Raw genomic sequence first — 17,794 nt, 5'->3', positions numbered from 1 at the left:
TAGGGCAGTGTTTTTAATATATGAAGAAAATTTGGGGGTAAAATGACGACGCAACACGAAAATAAAGATGGCGATCACTGCGCGATGGACCATGTGTACCATGAGCACACAAGTCGCGCTGCACGACACCAACTGGCCTGTAAACCACGTAGGACAATCGTAATTTCTACCCCAAGTAACTTTTCAAAAATTGCCAAAAATGTGTCAAAACATTGAGAGAAGTCTGTTTTAAAAGTTGACAATATCATTTTTTAGAAATAAAAAACATTCTTGATTCTAATTTGATAAAAACAAAACAGGGGCCCTACACTACACCATTGCCCTAATTTTTCCCTTCAGTTACCTATCAGCCATCAGAAAGTGATAATAGGCCTGTGTCCTAAAAAGTCAGATTTAGCAGGGAAATGTTGAAGTAGGCCTGTTTTTGAAATTGAGAAAACACAGAAATTTTCAGACCAGTCTCATACGGTTTGTGCTCAGGGTGAAAAGTGATGGCCAGATACGGGAATCTTTCCAACCCCAGCTCCAATGCTCATCGGGAATTCAACATTATATGAGCTGGTGGTAGTCCAAGTAACTTATCGCTTTTTCAACATTCAGACATGGTCTGGCAAGTAGGTCACCAGAACATGTCTGAATGTTAAAAGGGCGATAAGTTGGGTTCAAGTTAATCGGACTACAGCTGGAGGCACACATCTGGCTTTTGTCCAGCAACCAAAATATGGCAGAGGCTGTAAAAAATGGCCTCGGAAAAGCCATTGAATCATGTTTTTTTTCATATTTTAGTTTAATAAAGCTAGTTTGAGTAACTCCAGCTCCAATGCTCATCAGGAATTCAACATATAGCGCTAAAACTGTGTTGTGCACAGGCACAGGAATATACGGGAACATGGAAATCTTATGCTTTCAAGGTTTTGCCACCTCAAGAGACCTTTATATTTTAATACTATAAATATTATTTTTCATTTCTGTCATGAAGAGGAAATTTATGTGTTTGAAATTGATACTAGATTCTTAGAGGCCCTAAAAACAGGACTCTCTGTATAGGTCTGTATCACAATATGGTCCTTTTCCCCTCTATTAATCCCAACCCAGATTGTGATACAGATACAGAGAGCCCTGTTTTTCAGGGCATCTTAGAATCTACAACATACTTTTAGCTCCATGCAGCTCTATGTCGAATTCCTGATGAGCATTGGAGCTGGAGTTACTCAAGCTAGTACTAAGCATTGTTCTGTTTCAAGTCCACCATTTGTTTCGTAAATGATTGCTGCATGGCGTGAAGTAAGTTTAATCTCATCTGGGTTTGGATAATAGGGGAAAAAGTTTAGTATAGGCCAAATTTCACAGCCTCCGCCATTTTCCAACTGCTGGACAAAAACTAGATGTGCCTCCAGCTCTACATGTCTAATTCGTGATGAGCATTGGAGTTTCTCATCTCCATCTTGTATGGCAAGTTTTCAAAACCTTAATTTTTGGGACTGTCATAGACAGTATTGAGAGTTCCAAATTTTTGGACTAGCGTTTCTCAAGCTCTGGGGGACCAACTATTGGAAAGAGTTCCATACCTGGACATCACTTGACACCCGGTGCACAAACCCTATGAGACTAGTCTGATAAATTTGAAGTGTATTCTCAGTAAAAACTTCAATATTTTTTCTGCAAAATTTGACTTTTAAACTTGTTATCCCTTTCTGATGGCTGATAGGTCACTGTGGGGAAATATTAGTCATGTCGATGCAATATGTATGGAATTCTTCCCCAACTATTTTTTCCCCAGCAGTCAGAAAATGACGGAGGCCATGAAAAATTGCCTCAACTGAAATTGTCCTTTAACCTGATTATCCAAACCTAGTTGAGATTAAACTCACCTAAATACCATGCAGCAGTCATCACAAAGCAAAGGATCGACTTGAAACAGAACTACACTGGCTAAAATATGGGGAAACAATGATGATTTTGGTGGCTTTTCAGATAGAACCGTCGCGTCGCAGCCGTGTTGTGGTGACATTTACAGCTCGCATCTGAAACTGGTATGGTATCCACATATACATCGCACTGGATAGAGACATGTACACGGTATGGTTACCATACTATTTTCAGGTGCACGTTGTGATTTCAAATTTCGACCCCTCCCCCTAGATATCCCACTGGTCATGGCTTTCAATAGTATACAACTGCTTAATGTGCAGTTGCTTTATATTTCCAGTGTGTTTTTGGTCCAACGTAATAACACCAAAATGGATGAGAAGCAGGGACCAACTTCTGATGATGTCCCAACTGGGGAGGTAACGTCAACCACAGTTACAGAGGGTGATGTTGTCAAGATGCCAACAGATGTGGCCATCACTTTGGATGCTATTCCCAATGAAGATGAGGAGGACAAATCCAAAGGTGACTTGTTATTCTTTTACTTGGTGAAGACGTTTGCTCCTTTGCCAGGTCAGCTAAGTGTAATCCCATTCATGTGATTTTGTCCATTCTTGCTTATTGGAAACTTAACACTTTAACCCAGTGAAATTAATTTTGCTGCAAAATAGTTTAGTTGCTTTCCAGGTAAGTTTTTTAAATTGGGGGAATGAGGGTTCAATTTCATAAAAAAAATTGCACCTTTACTTGGTACTTGGTACTTGGTGGTTATCCTGAATACTCCATGTGGAAGTCTAGCAAGGAGGCCTTGGGGAAGTGGAACTAAATTAAATCCTTAAAGGTGTTGTGGTTTGGGGCGTCTATGGTGTCTTGAGGGAGCTTGTTCCATTTCCGGATAGTTCTGGGTAGGAATGACTGCATATAGATGTCTGTCTTTGCTGCAATTTCTGTGAACTGGTAGTTGTGAATTCTACGAGCTGGTGCTGGTTTGGGGACTATGGATGATGAGTTAATGTGAACTATGTTGTGTATTATTTTAGTAGGTAAGTAGGTAAGTTCGTTAATTTTCCTTCTCTCTTCCAGTGAAGACCAGCCTAGGGTTGTCAACATGTTGGTCACACTGCTCAGTCTGGAACAATCTCGCATTACGAAATGAGCAGCCCTCATCAGTTGCACTTTTTCCAGGAATGTTATGTTATTAGCTATGTGAGGGTTCCAAGCAATGCTGCCATATTCTAGGTGTGGTCTGACTACTGCTAAGTACAGCTTTTCTTTGACTGATCTGGATGCAGAATGAAAATTTATTTTGATGAAGTTCAATATACGACTTGCTTTGGAAGTGGCATGTGCTGCTTGGTGATTCCAACTTAGGTTATTCTGAATGATTATTCCCAAATATGTCATGTTGGTTTTCTCTACGAGGTTGGATCCTAACATGGTGTCGTTAGTTTTGCCGGGGGCCCGCTTCCCGGAGATTCACATGATGTTACATTTGCTGGAGTTAAATTTCATTCCCCAGGTTTGCACCCAGTGAGCCAAGTTGTCCGGGTCTTTTTGGAACATCAGTTCATCAGTTGATGAGCAGATCTTCCGATATAACAGGCAGTCGTCAGCGAAAAGGCGAGTTGTGCCAGTCACCGATTTGCTGATGTTGTTGATGAAAAGTAAAAACAGGTGGGGGCCAAGCACGGTGCCTTGTGGTATGCCACTGTCGACACTTTGCCATTTCAAAGATTTTCCATTTACCACAACTCTTTGTGACCTGTTGGTTAAGAATTCCCTGATCCATCTCTGTGTTTTTCCCCTTATCCCGTAGTAGTCTAATGTTTGGACCAGTTTTTGATGAGAAACTATGTCGAATGCTTTGGAGAAGTCAAGTACTGCCATGTCTGTGGTGATTTGTTACGAGTTGGGATTTGCAGGACAGGCCTTTACGAAAAGCATGCCGGTTTTCGTTCAGGATGTCGTGTTCCTGGAGGTGTTTCATTTATTGGCTATCAATGATGTGCTCTAATAACTTAAAGCAAACAGAGGTCAACGACACAGGTCTGTAGTTTGCCGGGTCTGCACGAGAGCCTTTCTTAAAAATGGGTGTTACGTTGGCTTTCTTCCAGTCAGATGGAAGAGAACCCAGGTCAAGTGATTGTTGGAATATGAATGCGAGTACTGGGGCAACTTCATTGGCAGCTAGTTTCAAGTTGAGCGACGTCAGTAACTTGAGGACTCCTCTAACAGACACGGTGATGTTTGTCAAGTCTGGGTAGGGACTCGGTGGTAGAACTGGCTGCACATCGGTGTCATCCCTGCTGAAAACACTACAGAATTAATCTTGTAGGGTTTCAGCTTTTTCTTGGTCAGATGTGATATTTTTCCCGTTGAGTTTTAGAATCTGAACCCCTGTGTTGTCTTTACGAGTGCTGTTTATGTAGCGCCAACATTTCTGGGGGTTACCTGTAGATGTAGTTTCTTGTAAATGTGTGCGTTTAGCCCTTCGGATTTCGCTGTTCACTTGCTTTTGCAAAAGTTTGAATGTAGACCGCTTGTTACTGCCTTCACATAGCTGCGCTCTTTCTTCCTGCAGCAATGGATTAGGACAGTAGTGAGCCATGAGGGTCTAGAATGTCCCTGGACTGGTTTTTGTGGTACTAATTCGTTAGTTTTCAGCCTGTCCCTAAAAATACTCCAATTTGCCTCAACTGTTCTGGTTTCTGGAGATGACTGCATGAATTCGGTCTTAAGCTCGAGGACAGATTTTTTCAGCTTGGATTCATCCACGTCATTCCACTTGAAGATGTTCCTAGGGGGCCTGACAGAGCGAGGTGCGGTGATGTTTATGTCAGCTAACACTGTTGCGTGATCACTAATTCCGGAGTTGCTGTAAACATTACAAACCAGAGTTGGACGTGTGGTGAAGAGCAAATCAAAGATGTTATCTGTTCCTGTAACTGGGTCTCTCCTTGTAGAAAAATTTGCCTTTTGTTCGAGATTGTAGTCATCTTCGATGTTGATAATTTTGGATTGAATACCGTTTGCAGAGAAAGTACATGTACCAGTCCTTGAGTTCCAAAGCATGCCCGGGATGTTGAAGTCTCCTCCAAGAATGATGAATGGGGAGTTTACCTGAGCCTGCAATTTACTCAAACTTCTGTCTAGGTTTTCTAGAGATTCTGGCCTGTAGGAGTCGGGGGCTCTATAATATGCAGAGATGAAGATGTCCTCTCCTTTCGGCTTGAGCGGTAGTTGGCACCAGAGTAATTCACAACCATCTTCAGAAAGTTCAATGGCTGAGAAACCATCCTTAACCAAGATAAAGACACCTCCGCCACGTCTGTCGTTTCCTCTGTCCTTGAACCTTTGTTCAACTGTCAAACTTGTGAATTTCTGATGAATGAATGCAAAGTTTACAAAGCCATTCATATCTTAAAACATTCATTCTTTTATAAAGCCCTGTCCGCACTGGACTTTTTTTTGGTCAAACTTACCGAGACTATGGGTACTTTTCCTGTTTTAAGTCCAGTGCGGACAGCCTAGGACGTTTTCCTCTTAGTTACTTTTCCTGAGTCCAGCGGTTACTTTTACTGGCCAACTGCTGCCCAGGAAAACTGACCACGCGCCCAGGAAAATTGACCAGGTCACTTTTCCCGAGACGATAAGTCCAGTGCGGACAGTGCGAGTTGGTAAAAGTGGCTCAGGAAAGTGACATCCGGCCCGAGTGCGAGTATCATGCATACAGAAACAGCACGATCCCACACGTGATGTGGCCGAACATTTTGTGGAAACACGTACGCTGCGGTGTGTCAAGTCCGAGCGGTAAAAGCTTGTTATAAATATATTTTAACAGAGAATACATTCACAGAAAATATCAAGATCACCTTCTGGGAAATACTTTGCAGTCATTCTTTTTCTCCACCAATGTTTGTTTTGTATTTTCTACGATCCAATTTCGTCCTGTTACGCCGTGTAGTCTGCATGGCACCGTACGTAGGCCGCAGTCCCTGGTTCCGGTCCTACAGTGTACATCATAGCTTTGATTCTGTTAGCATGCGGTGGGAACCAGCGATTACCGATGGAACTGCTGCCGCATGGCTTCGATGTCGTCCATCACAAATGCATCAGAATAGTAGGCATTTTCGTCAAGATTTATCGTGTCAAGATGAAATAACATCATATGTTACGATTTATTGTGCATTTTAATGGTGTGTGTAATATTATACTGTGCGTATCGGGGGCTGAAAAAAAATGTGATCGCCATTTTATTTCCTGTGCACGTGACTGTGACAGCTCGGTCACTTCTCCCACACGGTCTGGGTAAAATTTCCCGTGTCGAAAGTCCAAGTGCGGACAGTGGTCACATTTGACCATTTCTCATTTTACCATCGTCTCGGTAAAACCTTCCAAAAAAAAATCCAGTGCGGACACGGCTTAAGATGGAATTTTGCGTCGTGAGTGATTTTTTTCCAAATTTCACTCGGGAGGTACCACACTGAGTATACAGTGTTTATACGTGGGTGCAGGGCGAAACCTAATTTGATTCATTCTTTTGTTGATTAATACAAAGCCCATTAAAAAAGGCAAATAAATATATCACAATATTATGAGGCATCAATAAAGTATCAGAAAAGCATACTAGTTCAAATACCAGAATGGTGATAGTACAAAGCATTATTTGTGCTTGGCAGTTTTGAATTACGCACACAACAGCAGCTTGTAGAAATTGGTCATTTTTGGGAACCGTCCAAATTAAGATATTTATATATGGGTTTATCTCTTACTTTACAATGAGGTTCATATTTTAAAGCATTAATCTTTTTTCAGGTACTGTGTACAATTGTTGTACATCTATATTAACAGTATTCAACTTTGGGATGTTTCTTATTCAAAATTTGCAATTCATTGATCTGTTTGTCAGTGTGAACTGATTTTGTTGTGCAGTGTCTCACTTAAAAACTCATAATTAAACTTACAAATATCTCATGCTTAAAAAAAAATCAAAGTAAACTTATTTTCTCTGATTGGAGTTGGTCTTTTAATTTGTTTGTTTTTGTGCATCAGGTCTTGACCCACAAGATAACCATTCCACCAGCACCTCTGACGTACCGGTGACTGGGGCTGCCATGACGGATCCTTATCACTATCTGACGCAACAGCACTTCACCTCAGAGATCTTCAAGATTAAGATCCAAAACCTCCCAAGATATTTTGGATTTGCGGTGAGTTTGCTCTCTATGCTTTCAACTCTCGATAATGATAATACAGTTTGTGCTCTGTTAAGAGTTCATAATGTTTTCCATGGTGAAGATTTCTCAGGGTCTTTTTGTAATTTTGTTTAACAGAATTTAAAGGCAATTGGATGAATTTCACTAAAACCTGGAAATATCCTAGCCTGATGTCTATATGAAAGTAATGGTAAACTGCATGTACATGTAGAAAGTTGTAATCTTTTTTCCAGTGCACTGTTTACAATGCCCGTACACTTTAATAGTTGTTTCTTCTGTTGCTGTGATATCGCTCTAGGTATTTCACATTTACAGCTTTGTGATTTTCTGTGTAACTTGTGAAACTAAAAATCATTGCATTGCAGTTTGTTGTTAAAGTATCTGACTGACTGCCTGTGCCTCGTGCACAATGAACAAACAGTCACATCAACCTCAACCAGAACACTTTGTAACTTTCCGTCCTTAAACAGCAGTGACACTGAAGTTCCAGCTCATGACATCACTGTATTGCTCATGAATATGGAACTTGGCACTTTCTTAAAAGTATTTTAAAGCCTGGAGCATTGTAACCCTTCATCAACTAAAAACCTCAAAATCTGTTTTAAACACACTTTAAATATCTGCAGCGGAAAATGTAGGGTCATACTGTACAAATGTACAAATGTAGATGTTTGTGCCAATTCATGTATACATATTTTCACACAGACAAAGTTTTAAAAAAAACATGCTCATTTAAACGCACACAAAAACCTCATTCAAGTAACATTTAATGTGTACATAAGTATGCAGTTTTGTAATCCATTTGCCTAGACGATCATTTTCAAGTATTTCTGAACCAAGAATGTAAGATTTGCTGTGATCTGGCAGATGCAAGATAGGCGCAGATACAAGTGGCGCTTTCAGCGTGCTCAATGCATGTTCCTGTGCCTCTTCCCATTTCACATGATTTGGTTTTCCTTTCTTAGTCAGATCGGAAAAGTTCGGAATGAATTTGCAATAGTAATTAACAAGGCTTATAAGTGATCGAACTTCCTTTTTCATTCGTGGACAAGATGCATTCAGGATTTTTGTGATCTTTTCCGTCTGTGGCTTTACAACACCGTTTCCTACAATGTGCCCTAGAAAATCAAGGAAATCATATCCGGCCATAATTTGCCTTGCGCAAGGGGTTCAAAACATCTTGAATTGTTTCGATGTGTTGTTCCCAAGTATCCGTGTATATTAGAATATCATCAATGAAATTCACGACATGCTGTATGTTTTCCAGCAATTTTCTCATCATGCGTATGAAAGTAGCCGGTGCATTTACCGTTCTGAAAGGTAACAGAGTGAATCGAACTATGTACTTTTTGAGGAGATTTGCGTGAAATGTGTGTGGCTTACTGTTCATCTCAATACAGTTGTCGTGTTGTGCAACTTTCCGTAATACAGGAAATGGCCCTCTCCATTGCATGAGTCATTTGTTCGCGTCAGTTGGCAGGACAACTAATACTTGGTGACCAGTATCAAACTTTTGATCTCAAGTACGCGCGTCGTAGTATTTCTTATAGCTAGTACTGGACTTCGCGAGTTCTTCTCAAGCTAGTTCGCAAGTAGACTCTAGCCGTTCACACAAGTCTATGACATACTGGTAAGTTGTCTTTACCTCTTCATCTAATTTTTCTCCAGTCCATAACTCTCTGAGGATAGTAAGAGGACCTCGTACTGAACGACCGTACATGAGCTCAAAGGGAGAGTACCCCGTGCTCTCTTGCGGAGATTCTCAATACGCGAACAACAGCGCAGGGATATACCGATCCCAATCACGCGGTCTCTCACTGCACATGCGCCTTAACATTCATTTCAGTGTACCGTTGAATTTCTCAACAAGTCCATTACAGATTGGATGGTAGGGTGTAGTTTGCAGTTGTTTCATTGACATAAATCTGCCTATTTCTTTCATTAGATCGGAGGTGAATTGTGCGCCCATATCTGATAGCATTTCATTTAGATCATTGGAGTGAAGATTTCAAACAACGCTTCCATTACGCGTTCTGTTTCAATAGGGCTACGGCTTCCGAATAGCGCGTCGCATAGTCGACCAAAGTCAGAATGTGAATTGGTCCTATCAAGTCTACGGCTACTCGTCTAAACGGCGTATCAATTAAAGGTATTCTACCTACATGTAGAGTAACCGTGCCGACACAACCTTTCGCGACCGTTCTTTGGCATATGTCACAGGAAACGCAGTATCTTCTGATGTCGCCTTGCACGCCTGGCCAAAAGAAATTTGCAAGTACGCGGTCTTTTGTTTTCTTGATACCAAGATGCCCTGCCATGGTGGAATTGTGTACATGCTGTACCAACTGTGTGATAACTGTGTGATAACTGATTACACAATTTTTTCTGTCGACGGTGAAGCGAATTCATGGTAGAGTAATCCGTCCGAGACGAAATACCTAGTTTTGTTATCCTTACCCGCTCGTCGGCTTTGTCCTGTTTCCCCGAGGGTCAGTAGCTTTTCCATGTTGCGCTTTAATTATTTACGTACGAGATTCGGAGAGATTTTGCACTTCGGGAACTTTAAGATGACGCAAGTTCGTGACTTTCTTTAGCTTTTGCGCTCTTGTCTCAACTGCAGCTGTTTTCTCGTCGCGAGGGCTTTGGCATTTCTGTTCCGGTGTGTCATTTCGTTTACCTCACCAACTGGGATCAGGATCACGTGGGTCTCTAACACCTGTTATGTTTCCCTATAATATCGTACAAGGGATTTGGCATACACCATGCATTCACGGTTCCTACAAAATACAGCGAATCTATTTCAATACGCGCGACTGAAACATTCCGTGTACTGTCTAGAAGAACACACTTTTGTTTTGGCTCCAACATTTGTTCCTTCTACTAAACTCTGTTTGACGACAACCGTACTACATCAGCTATCACGCAGAACTTTAATTAACCGTTTCGTTGCCCTACTGGAATTTGATTACCGATTGTACACGTGACACTAATCATGGGGACTTCATGCCCACAAGACAGTTTCAAATTTTCTCCTATTTGACCTGCACATTCGCATAGTGCAGGCCTCGATCTTGGGCAAAAAAGGGGCAGGCCACTTTGGCCTTGCCCTCATCAAAATTCCACAGGACACCAAGGCCAACTCAAGGGGGCACCAAGGCCAATCATTTCAATACCTTTAATTTACATTTATTTACAGCCATTGTATACACGCCTATTTTCTAGGTCACATAAACAATCAAGAGTATTCAGTTCTTGTACAAATGTACACCATGTCCAAAGAGCTTCGTTTCCGATTTCGCTTTATCGCTTGTAGCTTTTAATGGTCTGATCAAATTTTTAAATTAATCGCTTTCTTCGTAATATCATACGGTTAAAATAATACAGTTGATGTTTCTGTAAGATAACATTGACTAATGTTGATCTGGAATCTTCAAACTTAGGCACCCAAATAGCACTGTTAGCAGGCGGAGCCGAATGAAGACCAAGTTTTGGAAAATCCCGGTAACGGACGTCAAATTCAAAATTGTACGCAGCAAAAAATGATGCAGCAAAAAGTTCACCCATACGATCCTAGTATATTTGACGCACAAAATCGTCGTTGAATTTCAAGTTTTCTCTAAATGAAAGCAATGAATATGAATTATCAACTCATTTAAAATAAAATTAATAAGCAGTTAGCAGTTAATTAAACTATATTATATACTTGGAAATACTCAGGCGCTATCCGATTGTTGACGAAACTTCGGAAATTTTCGGAAAAAGGAGGAATTCCTCCCGTTTTAGTCACGTGATGTAAATTGTAATACAATGTATTACCGGAGGCTACCGGACCTAAGATTCATCAGGAATAATCAGAAATCTTTTGGTCTGGGAACCAGACTAGCTTATCGAGCCGCATTCGGAGCCGCCTCAACCTCCTCCTCATGGGTTTCGAACTCCCAGTTGCATTTTGTCCAAGCATTGCCTTGCGCGATACCCATTGAGACAAGGTTGAGACGGCTCCGAATGCGGCTCGATAAGCTTTGGGATCGAAAAACTGTATTCTGAATCTCCAAAAGTTGTATTTTTAATTACAAAAATTCTGTATTTTTCAAAAATATGCATAGACGGGCTATACGAACAAACAAATGTGGCTGCAATGCTTCATCTTTAATACATCTTACTTAAAGTTATTTTAAAAAATGACCAGAGGTCTCCCTGCGGGTGGTAAACCCAATCAAACAATTTGCATGAATAAGGATATTGATCATATACCTTACTCATAAACAAACTGCTTTAAAAACTATTCAATGCAAGTCTACTTAAACATAAACTAAAGACTAGACTTCCTCATGTTTGAAATAAATAAACCTTTAATGCAGGTGAAAAATTCATTTGGCCATGTTCAGACACCGTGTTAGCTAAAACGGTAAAAGTTAAAACGGTCGCTCGCCACGGGAGGTCCGGCCGTCGTAAAAAATAAAACTACTGAGCGTCCAGACATCGTTATAAGTATAGCAAGTTCAACGCGAAGCAGTTTATCTTAGTTTCTAAGGTCACGTACAACATCCGCCTCAGCAAAAACCATGCGCTAAAAAGAGCCTTCACTCTTCCATTTTGACAGTTTGCTACACATGGTCTGAGCCTCTCACCGTGTGATGCGTGTTGCCATGCCGTGTTTGACATCGCAGCCCCGGCCGATCATGCATGCGGTAAACATGACGACAGTCACTTGTCCACTGCGGCGATTCCTCCATTTTTTAAGTATCGTGTCGGCCTTACACCATTTGTGTTAAAATTTTTGGGGCTATTTTCTGTACCTTTCGTGGTGCAGAAAAAAATAAAAATGTTCTAAAAAGTTGATTGAAAACAAACACGTCATTGAACAGATTTCACTGCAATCATCAACTTGACAACTTGCCCGCACAATATGTCAGTCACGTGAAAATACATGTGATATTAATGTTGCAATATTGACCAATCAATGCCAAGGTTTTCCTGGTAGTTGAATATATTAGTGTATTATGATAATTACGCTCCGGTTAGCGGTTGTTGCAATGATGTGCATAATGTACGGTACATTGTACAGTGGCACCGCGCCGTATGTTTGGCCATAGCCAGGAGATCGGGAAGGGCTGCGCGCTGGGTTATGGTGTACCGGGGGTATGAGATGACCTGCGTGTGTACGTAGTTACGAACACAACAACGATAACTATAAAAAGACGTGTATTATTTTCGCCGCGACTAGACGTTTGTTGAATGGTGTTTGTATGCACAGATCCTCTACACAATATCTGTGATGTGTGATTGTCATGACGGGACATGCAGAGGTAAAATACAAATATGACAAAAGGGCACGCTGGCCAAGTTGGCCGCGACATGTGTATTTTTTGAAGGGGCATTGCGGCCAAGTTGGAAGGGCATGCGGCCTTTGGTCGCGGTGGCCACGGTAAAGATCGAGGCCTGATAGCGGTGACTTTTTGGTTATGCACCCAGCAACTTCTTGTATTTCTTGCCCTGTTTCTTCGTTGGTTCGTTCTGTTACTTCCAGACTTGCAGATTGAGCTAGATAGCCCTATGAACAAGAACAATACAAGCACTATCAAACTAATCCTAGCGCAAGTGCGTTTGTGAGGGGAGATTCCAGAAATACCTAACTTACGCAACAACAGCTTGATTCCATGTGACTTAGTGCGCGTTACATAATTGCCAACATGACATGACAATCTGTCTATAGGCATCGCAATTTGGGCTTCTCAATGCACGCTGCCTAGCAAGGGCTTCCATAAACCACCTTGAACATCTATCGTGTATAACCACACACCTGAGACTACCAGCTTTTCTCAATTTGTTTTTTCATTTCCCGGACGAGCCCCCATTTGTCACATTCCCTGGTTTGCTCCTCCCCAAGAAATATAACCCTCAGTAGTCTGGTACACCGTCACACAAAATAAATTGTCGAGTAAATTGACAATTTATTTTGTGTGACAATTTATTTTGTGTGACGGGTGTACCAGACTTCTGAGGGTAATATTTCTTGGGGAGGGGCAAACCAGGGAATGTGACACTGACAGTTGGTTGCAATCTGTTCTGGTCCTGCACATTACTAATGACACAGGAAGTATTGACAATTCCCTACTTTAAAGTAAAATACGTTTCTATTCTTGATAATATGCTGTGAATGTTTCTCGTTACCAGTAAGGTGTTTCATGGTAATATGCGCCAATCACAAGATGAAAATCAAATTAAGTTTCGCCCTTCTCCGACGTATATACACTGTTTACTCAGTGTGTTAAGGGCCTGTCACATTATATGCGATCTCATAGGAGACCTTACGGCGACCAAAAATATTTCATAAATTTATGCGAGGACATAAAGAAAATGCAGCCAGGACACAAGAAAATGACAGCTTTCTGTATCAAAGATTGATATTATTGATAAGTCTGAAGTCTGAAGGCAAAGTATAAGTTGTCCCCAGAGTATAAATAATTGCAGCTGAAACGTTGAGTGAGTTCAGAATGAAAAAAAATGGCAGTATTGATGATAACCATACAGAGGACCTTGCCTGCTCGCTTGGGACAATTTGGCAACTGTGCTGATTGCTTGCACACTTTAACTACTACAAAGATGTACAAAGCAAGAGTGGCTACCAAACAGGTAGTGTTGGTAACGAAATTAATCCAAAAAATGATGTCTTTAAAGACAGTCTCTGGCAAGAATATCGGAATCACACCAACAATAATTGTTGGCACCCAGAGTCCTGCTGATATCTTTGCTGCTCGAGATTTAGAGGCTTTTTCCTTGAATGAGGATTACGCACTGCAGAGAATCCCTCAGCTGCTATGATCTCTACAAAATAACTAGAAACAATAACAAATATGTAATTGAATCCCAGGACATACCCTTATTTTGTTTTACCGTTTTGGATTTCCTCAAAAACAAAAACCGTGAACGAACTATTGACCGTTTTGTCATTTTACAGTTTTGTAAAACGGTCAAACGGTATTAAATCGAAACACAAAAAATACTTTTTGTTGTTGTTTTTAATTGTAGAAAGCGTTAAACGGTTAGTTGCTTTATTTTTAGAGTGTTGTTTTACAAAATCATGACAATGACAAAACGGTCAATAGTCTTGCCGACCAATTTTTTTGGATTTAGGTTTGGCAATTAAGCAATGCTCCAAGGAATGTTAATGCGTCCTTGGGATTGAGTCATTGCCTGGGCCCTCCTTACATTTTCGTTCTCACAACAGAATTTGCGAATTAGCTATTGAAGAGCCACGTCGACTTAAACTCCAATTTCCTTCAAAATATCTGCAACTTCATCTAACGTCTTACCATCCTGTATCCATTGTGAAAAGTAAAAGTGCCCTCCCTTGCAGTTTTCCAGCGCCATTTTTGCTTGCAACTCTTTAAGCCCCACCAACTGAATCACATGAGAAGGGGTCAGGGTCCACGCCAGGAATCACACCACGCATTAATTATGCCGAGCCAACACTCGTGTAAAGCAGGGTCCCCCTCCACCCCCTTGCCCACCGCCACAAAATGCACCACGGACTGTTAACTATGACACTAAAATAAAAAACAGTGTGTATTCAATACTGACCTGTTTTGCTGTTTTTCTAAGTTATTTGTGTAAAACCGTCAAACAAAAATAATGGATCGTTGTGCTATAATGAATTTTCCTAAACTTATAAAACGGATAAACCGTATTTATCTTAATACTGTTTGTCGTTTTATAAAACTGTAAAACGACAAAACAGTCAATGGTTCGTTTACTGTTTTTGTTTTTGAGGAAATCCAAAACGGTAAAACGAAATAACGGTATGTCCCGGGATTTATTTGACACTCTGGAATGCTTTGTACACTTCAGATGCACACAATACAAATATACATTGAGTCATAAGGAAGAGCAAGTCAGCCACAGCCAGATTGGATAAGTAGATGTTGATGATTGTACGCATTGACTTCACTCGAATGACTGTGAAGAGAAGTTTAAGAGGAGGCCGATTGGTGCATTGATTTCAGTAATTAACCATGGTATTTGTTAATTTCTTTGATAAAGTTCTCAAGGTGCTTTTCAACTTCATCGTTCTCCATATACAACATTTGATTCAGATGTAGCAAAGAGTGTTCTGTCCTATTTCAAGATCACTCCAGTTTTATACTAACAGCGAATATAAGACCTGGAGCAATGTGTAATTGAAATAAAAAGCTGCATTTTTTCCCCTTAGTGTTTCTTTATCTCTAAGATTTGTAAGGATAAGTTCTTTGTTCCTTGTTTTGAATGCATACTAAACCAAAGTTGACATTAGAGTTTCACAGTTGACTTTGGCATACTTTTTTACATGTTCATTGTGTAATCCGTCACTAAGGTTTTGCTCAAATCTAGGTTATGCCAAAAAAAAGAGGTTTTTTTTCAATGAAAGATGATGTCTCAAAACCGCCAAACTCAACGGTTTGACTGGAATCCTGCTGCTGCACAATTTTAACGTGTTTTTAGATGGGGTTATGGTCGAGAAGAAGCTTTATGTGGCCTCTCTGGACTCCCATACATTTGCACTAAGTTTAGTCGGGCACCATTTGCAGTCATCAGCCGACATTTGAAGCAACAAACCAGGTAAAAAAAAAAAAAAAATAGCCGCGTCGCCACACCACTTTTTGGGCAAGCTCCATACCAGAAACTGGAGACTTTTTTTTTTGGCCTTTCTTTAAAAAAGGTGAAATGGCACTCTGCACTTTTTACATGTAGAGTTTTGCAGCTCATAAAAGATCACAGACATAACGTAACGCTTGAATTATCTGTAACTGAATAAAATTAGGTGCAGATCAAAAAATGACACAAAATCTTTCAGGTCGTTCACTACATTTTGCTTACAACATATTTATTTATATCTCACATATAGAAACTTGACACAAGCTTTAGATTTGGTGTTTGGATAATCAAGAAAGACATTTAAAATACAGATACAACTGCATCAACAAAGATTTGAAACCATGGAATTCCTACACTGTCTTGCTTGAAATTGAAAGTGTACTTAGATTTCTGCTATCAAATGTTATACTAAGAAATTACCCATGATTGGCTCCCGTCCGTACATTATTGATACTGATTGTGAGGGGGGGGGGGACCAGCACATCCAGCAAGAACAGAAATTATGTTTGGCAGCCAATAATTTAGAATTGTAAAGTAATAATTCAATAACTGAACGTGAGCCTTTTTGTGTTTAATGTTTCATTCAAAAGTGAGTAACTTTTGTATTGCTTGAAAAATAGCAGATTGGTAAAGAAATATATTTTTCGGGATGAAACTTGAAAATTCAGTACCTCATCTGGCATTTGTTGAGCAAAACTGTTATGTGGACAGTTTTCCTTGTTTTTTTTCCTAGAAGGTACAGCATTAAAGGTGGCATGTCTGTGTAGAGTGTGTGTGCGATTCACAGTTTCAGATGATTCTTATTTTATCTGATAAACTGTCTTAAGTTGAACACATTACCCTCATTGTTTCAAGCTTAATCTTTAATTTGCTCATGCACTACCAGAACTATGTACTGTAGTTAGAAGAATGGTTGTATGTAGAAAGATGACAAGTTCCACACCCAATCCATTACCCTTTGGAGATACGGTGGACACAATACGAGGGCTCTATTTGGTTTGGGTCTAAGTCTATTGCATAAGTTACCCCAATATACCCAAATCAAATAACACCCTTGTATTGTGTCTGCCATATCGCAAAAGGCTTAGAGCAGTTGAGCTATTCACTTTTTCCAAAATTGTTAAGACTCTGGAATACTGAATGTGCTTTTCACATCTTTTCCCAATCTACAGGTTAAACAACATGGTGACTCCACTGTGGAACCAGCCGTATGAGGACCAGCTATCCACCAAATAGACCAACACCAGGGAGTTTCTGAGGAATTTATCCAAGATGCTGCAACGGAACATTGGGGAGATGTCTCCGTGGCTGTAGCCTTGTTCAATGCGGTCTCTCGGCTTTTTGTCGAAGGGAGATAATCGGGCCCTGCACCCACAATCAACGCGGCTACGTGCGTGTACCACCGACCCTTGTCCGTGCGTGTACCGTACCACCGACCCTTTTCCGTACGAACGGTTTGGTACTAACACAACCAGCAAGCACAAACACGTGAGTACGGACTGTACGCATGGTGTAATAAGGCAGTAAATGTAGGCCTACTATGTTCTGCGTGTGGGTGTACGTACGTACGTGTGGGGGATATACGCGCCGCGTGGCCTGTCGAACGACCGCCTTGTTGGGTCTGCAACTTCCGGGTTTAATGTCTTTCTTTACTTTTTCGTCCAGTTTTGGAAAAAAATGGGCGGGCTTCAGGTATGCGGGTATGCCGTGATGATTATGTAGGTTCGTCTTGGACCAATCACATGAAACAACCTTCCCAATAGTATGATTAATTCATTTCTAAGCTGACCAATCGTAAGCTTCACAAGAATCATGTGACGTCGCGCGGCATGCATAATGCATTAGTCATCATGGCGTCTTCCATGTCTTTTTAGCGAGAGCGAAATGTTCGTCACTTTTTCAACAATTTGACATTGATTCGAGTTTTTCGGCTCGTGTAATGAATCCATTTGAGTGGGCAACGATCGTCTAATGACAGCATTACCTGCAGAATTCGTTGGAGCCTTCAATACTGCTTCGGACAGACTGGGACTGAACGACTTTCACCCACAGCAACGGGCCGCCATTGCAGCGTT

The 17,794-nt window shown here is 40.8% G+C and overlaps 1 long non-coding RNA gene across 1 annotated transcript; it reads left to right on the top strand.

Annotated features, from left to right (window-relative positions):
* The first annotated feature begins 7,038 nt into the window (after nt 1-7,038).
* LOC119725898 lies at nt 7,039-17,034 on the top strand. The gene is made up of 2 exons (XR_005270753.1): nt 7,039-7,079; nt 16,892-17,034. It is a non-coding gene; the product is annotated as an uncharacterized LOC119725898 (long non-coding RNA).
* Nucleotides 17,035-17,794: the final 760 nt, after the last annotated feature.

This window comes from Patiria miniata, unplaced genomic scaffold (assembly GCF_015706575.1).
Source record: "Patiria miniata isolate m_02_andy unplaced genomic scaffold, ASM1570657v1 HiC_scaffold_1, whole genome shotgun sequence".
Taxonomy (NCBI): Eukaryota; Metazoa; Echinodermata; class Asteroidea; order Valvatida; family Asterinidae; genus Patiria; species Patiria miniata.
Note: the sequence above shows the minus strand (reverse complement) of the source record. Positions and strands in the feature narration are given on the sequence as shown.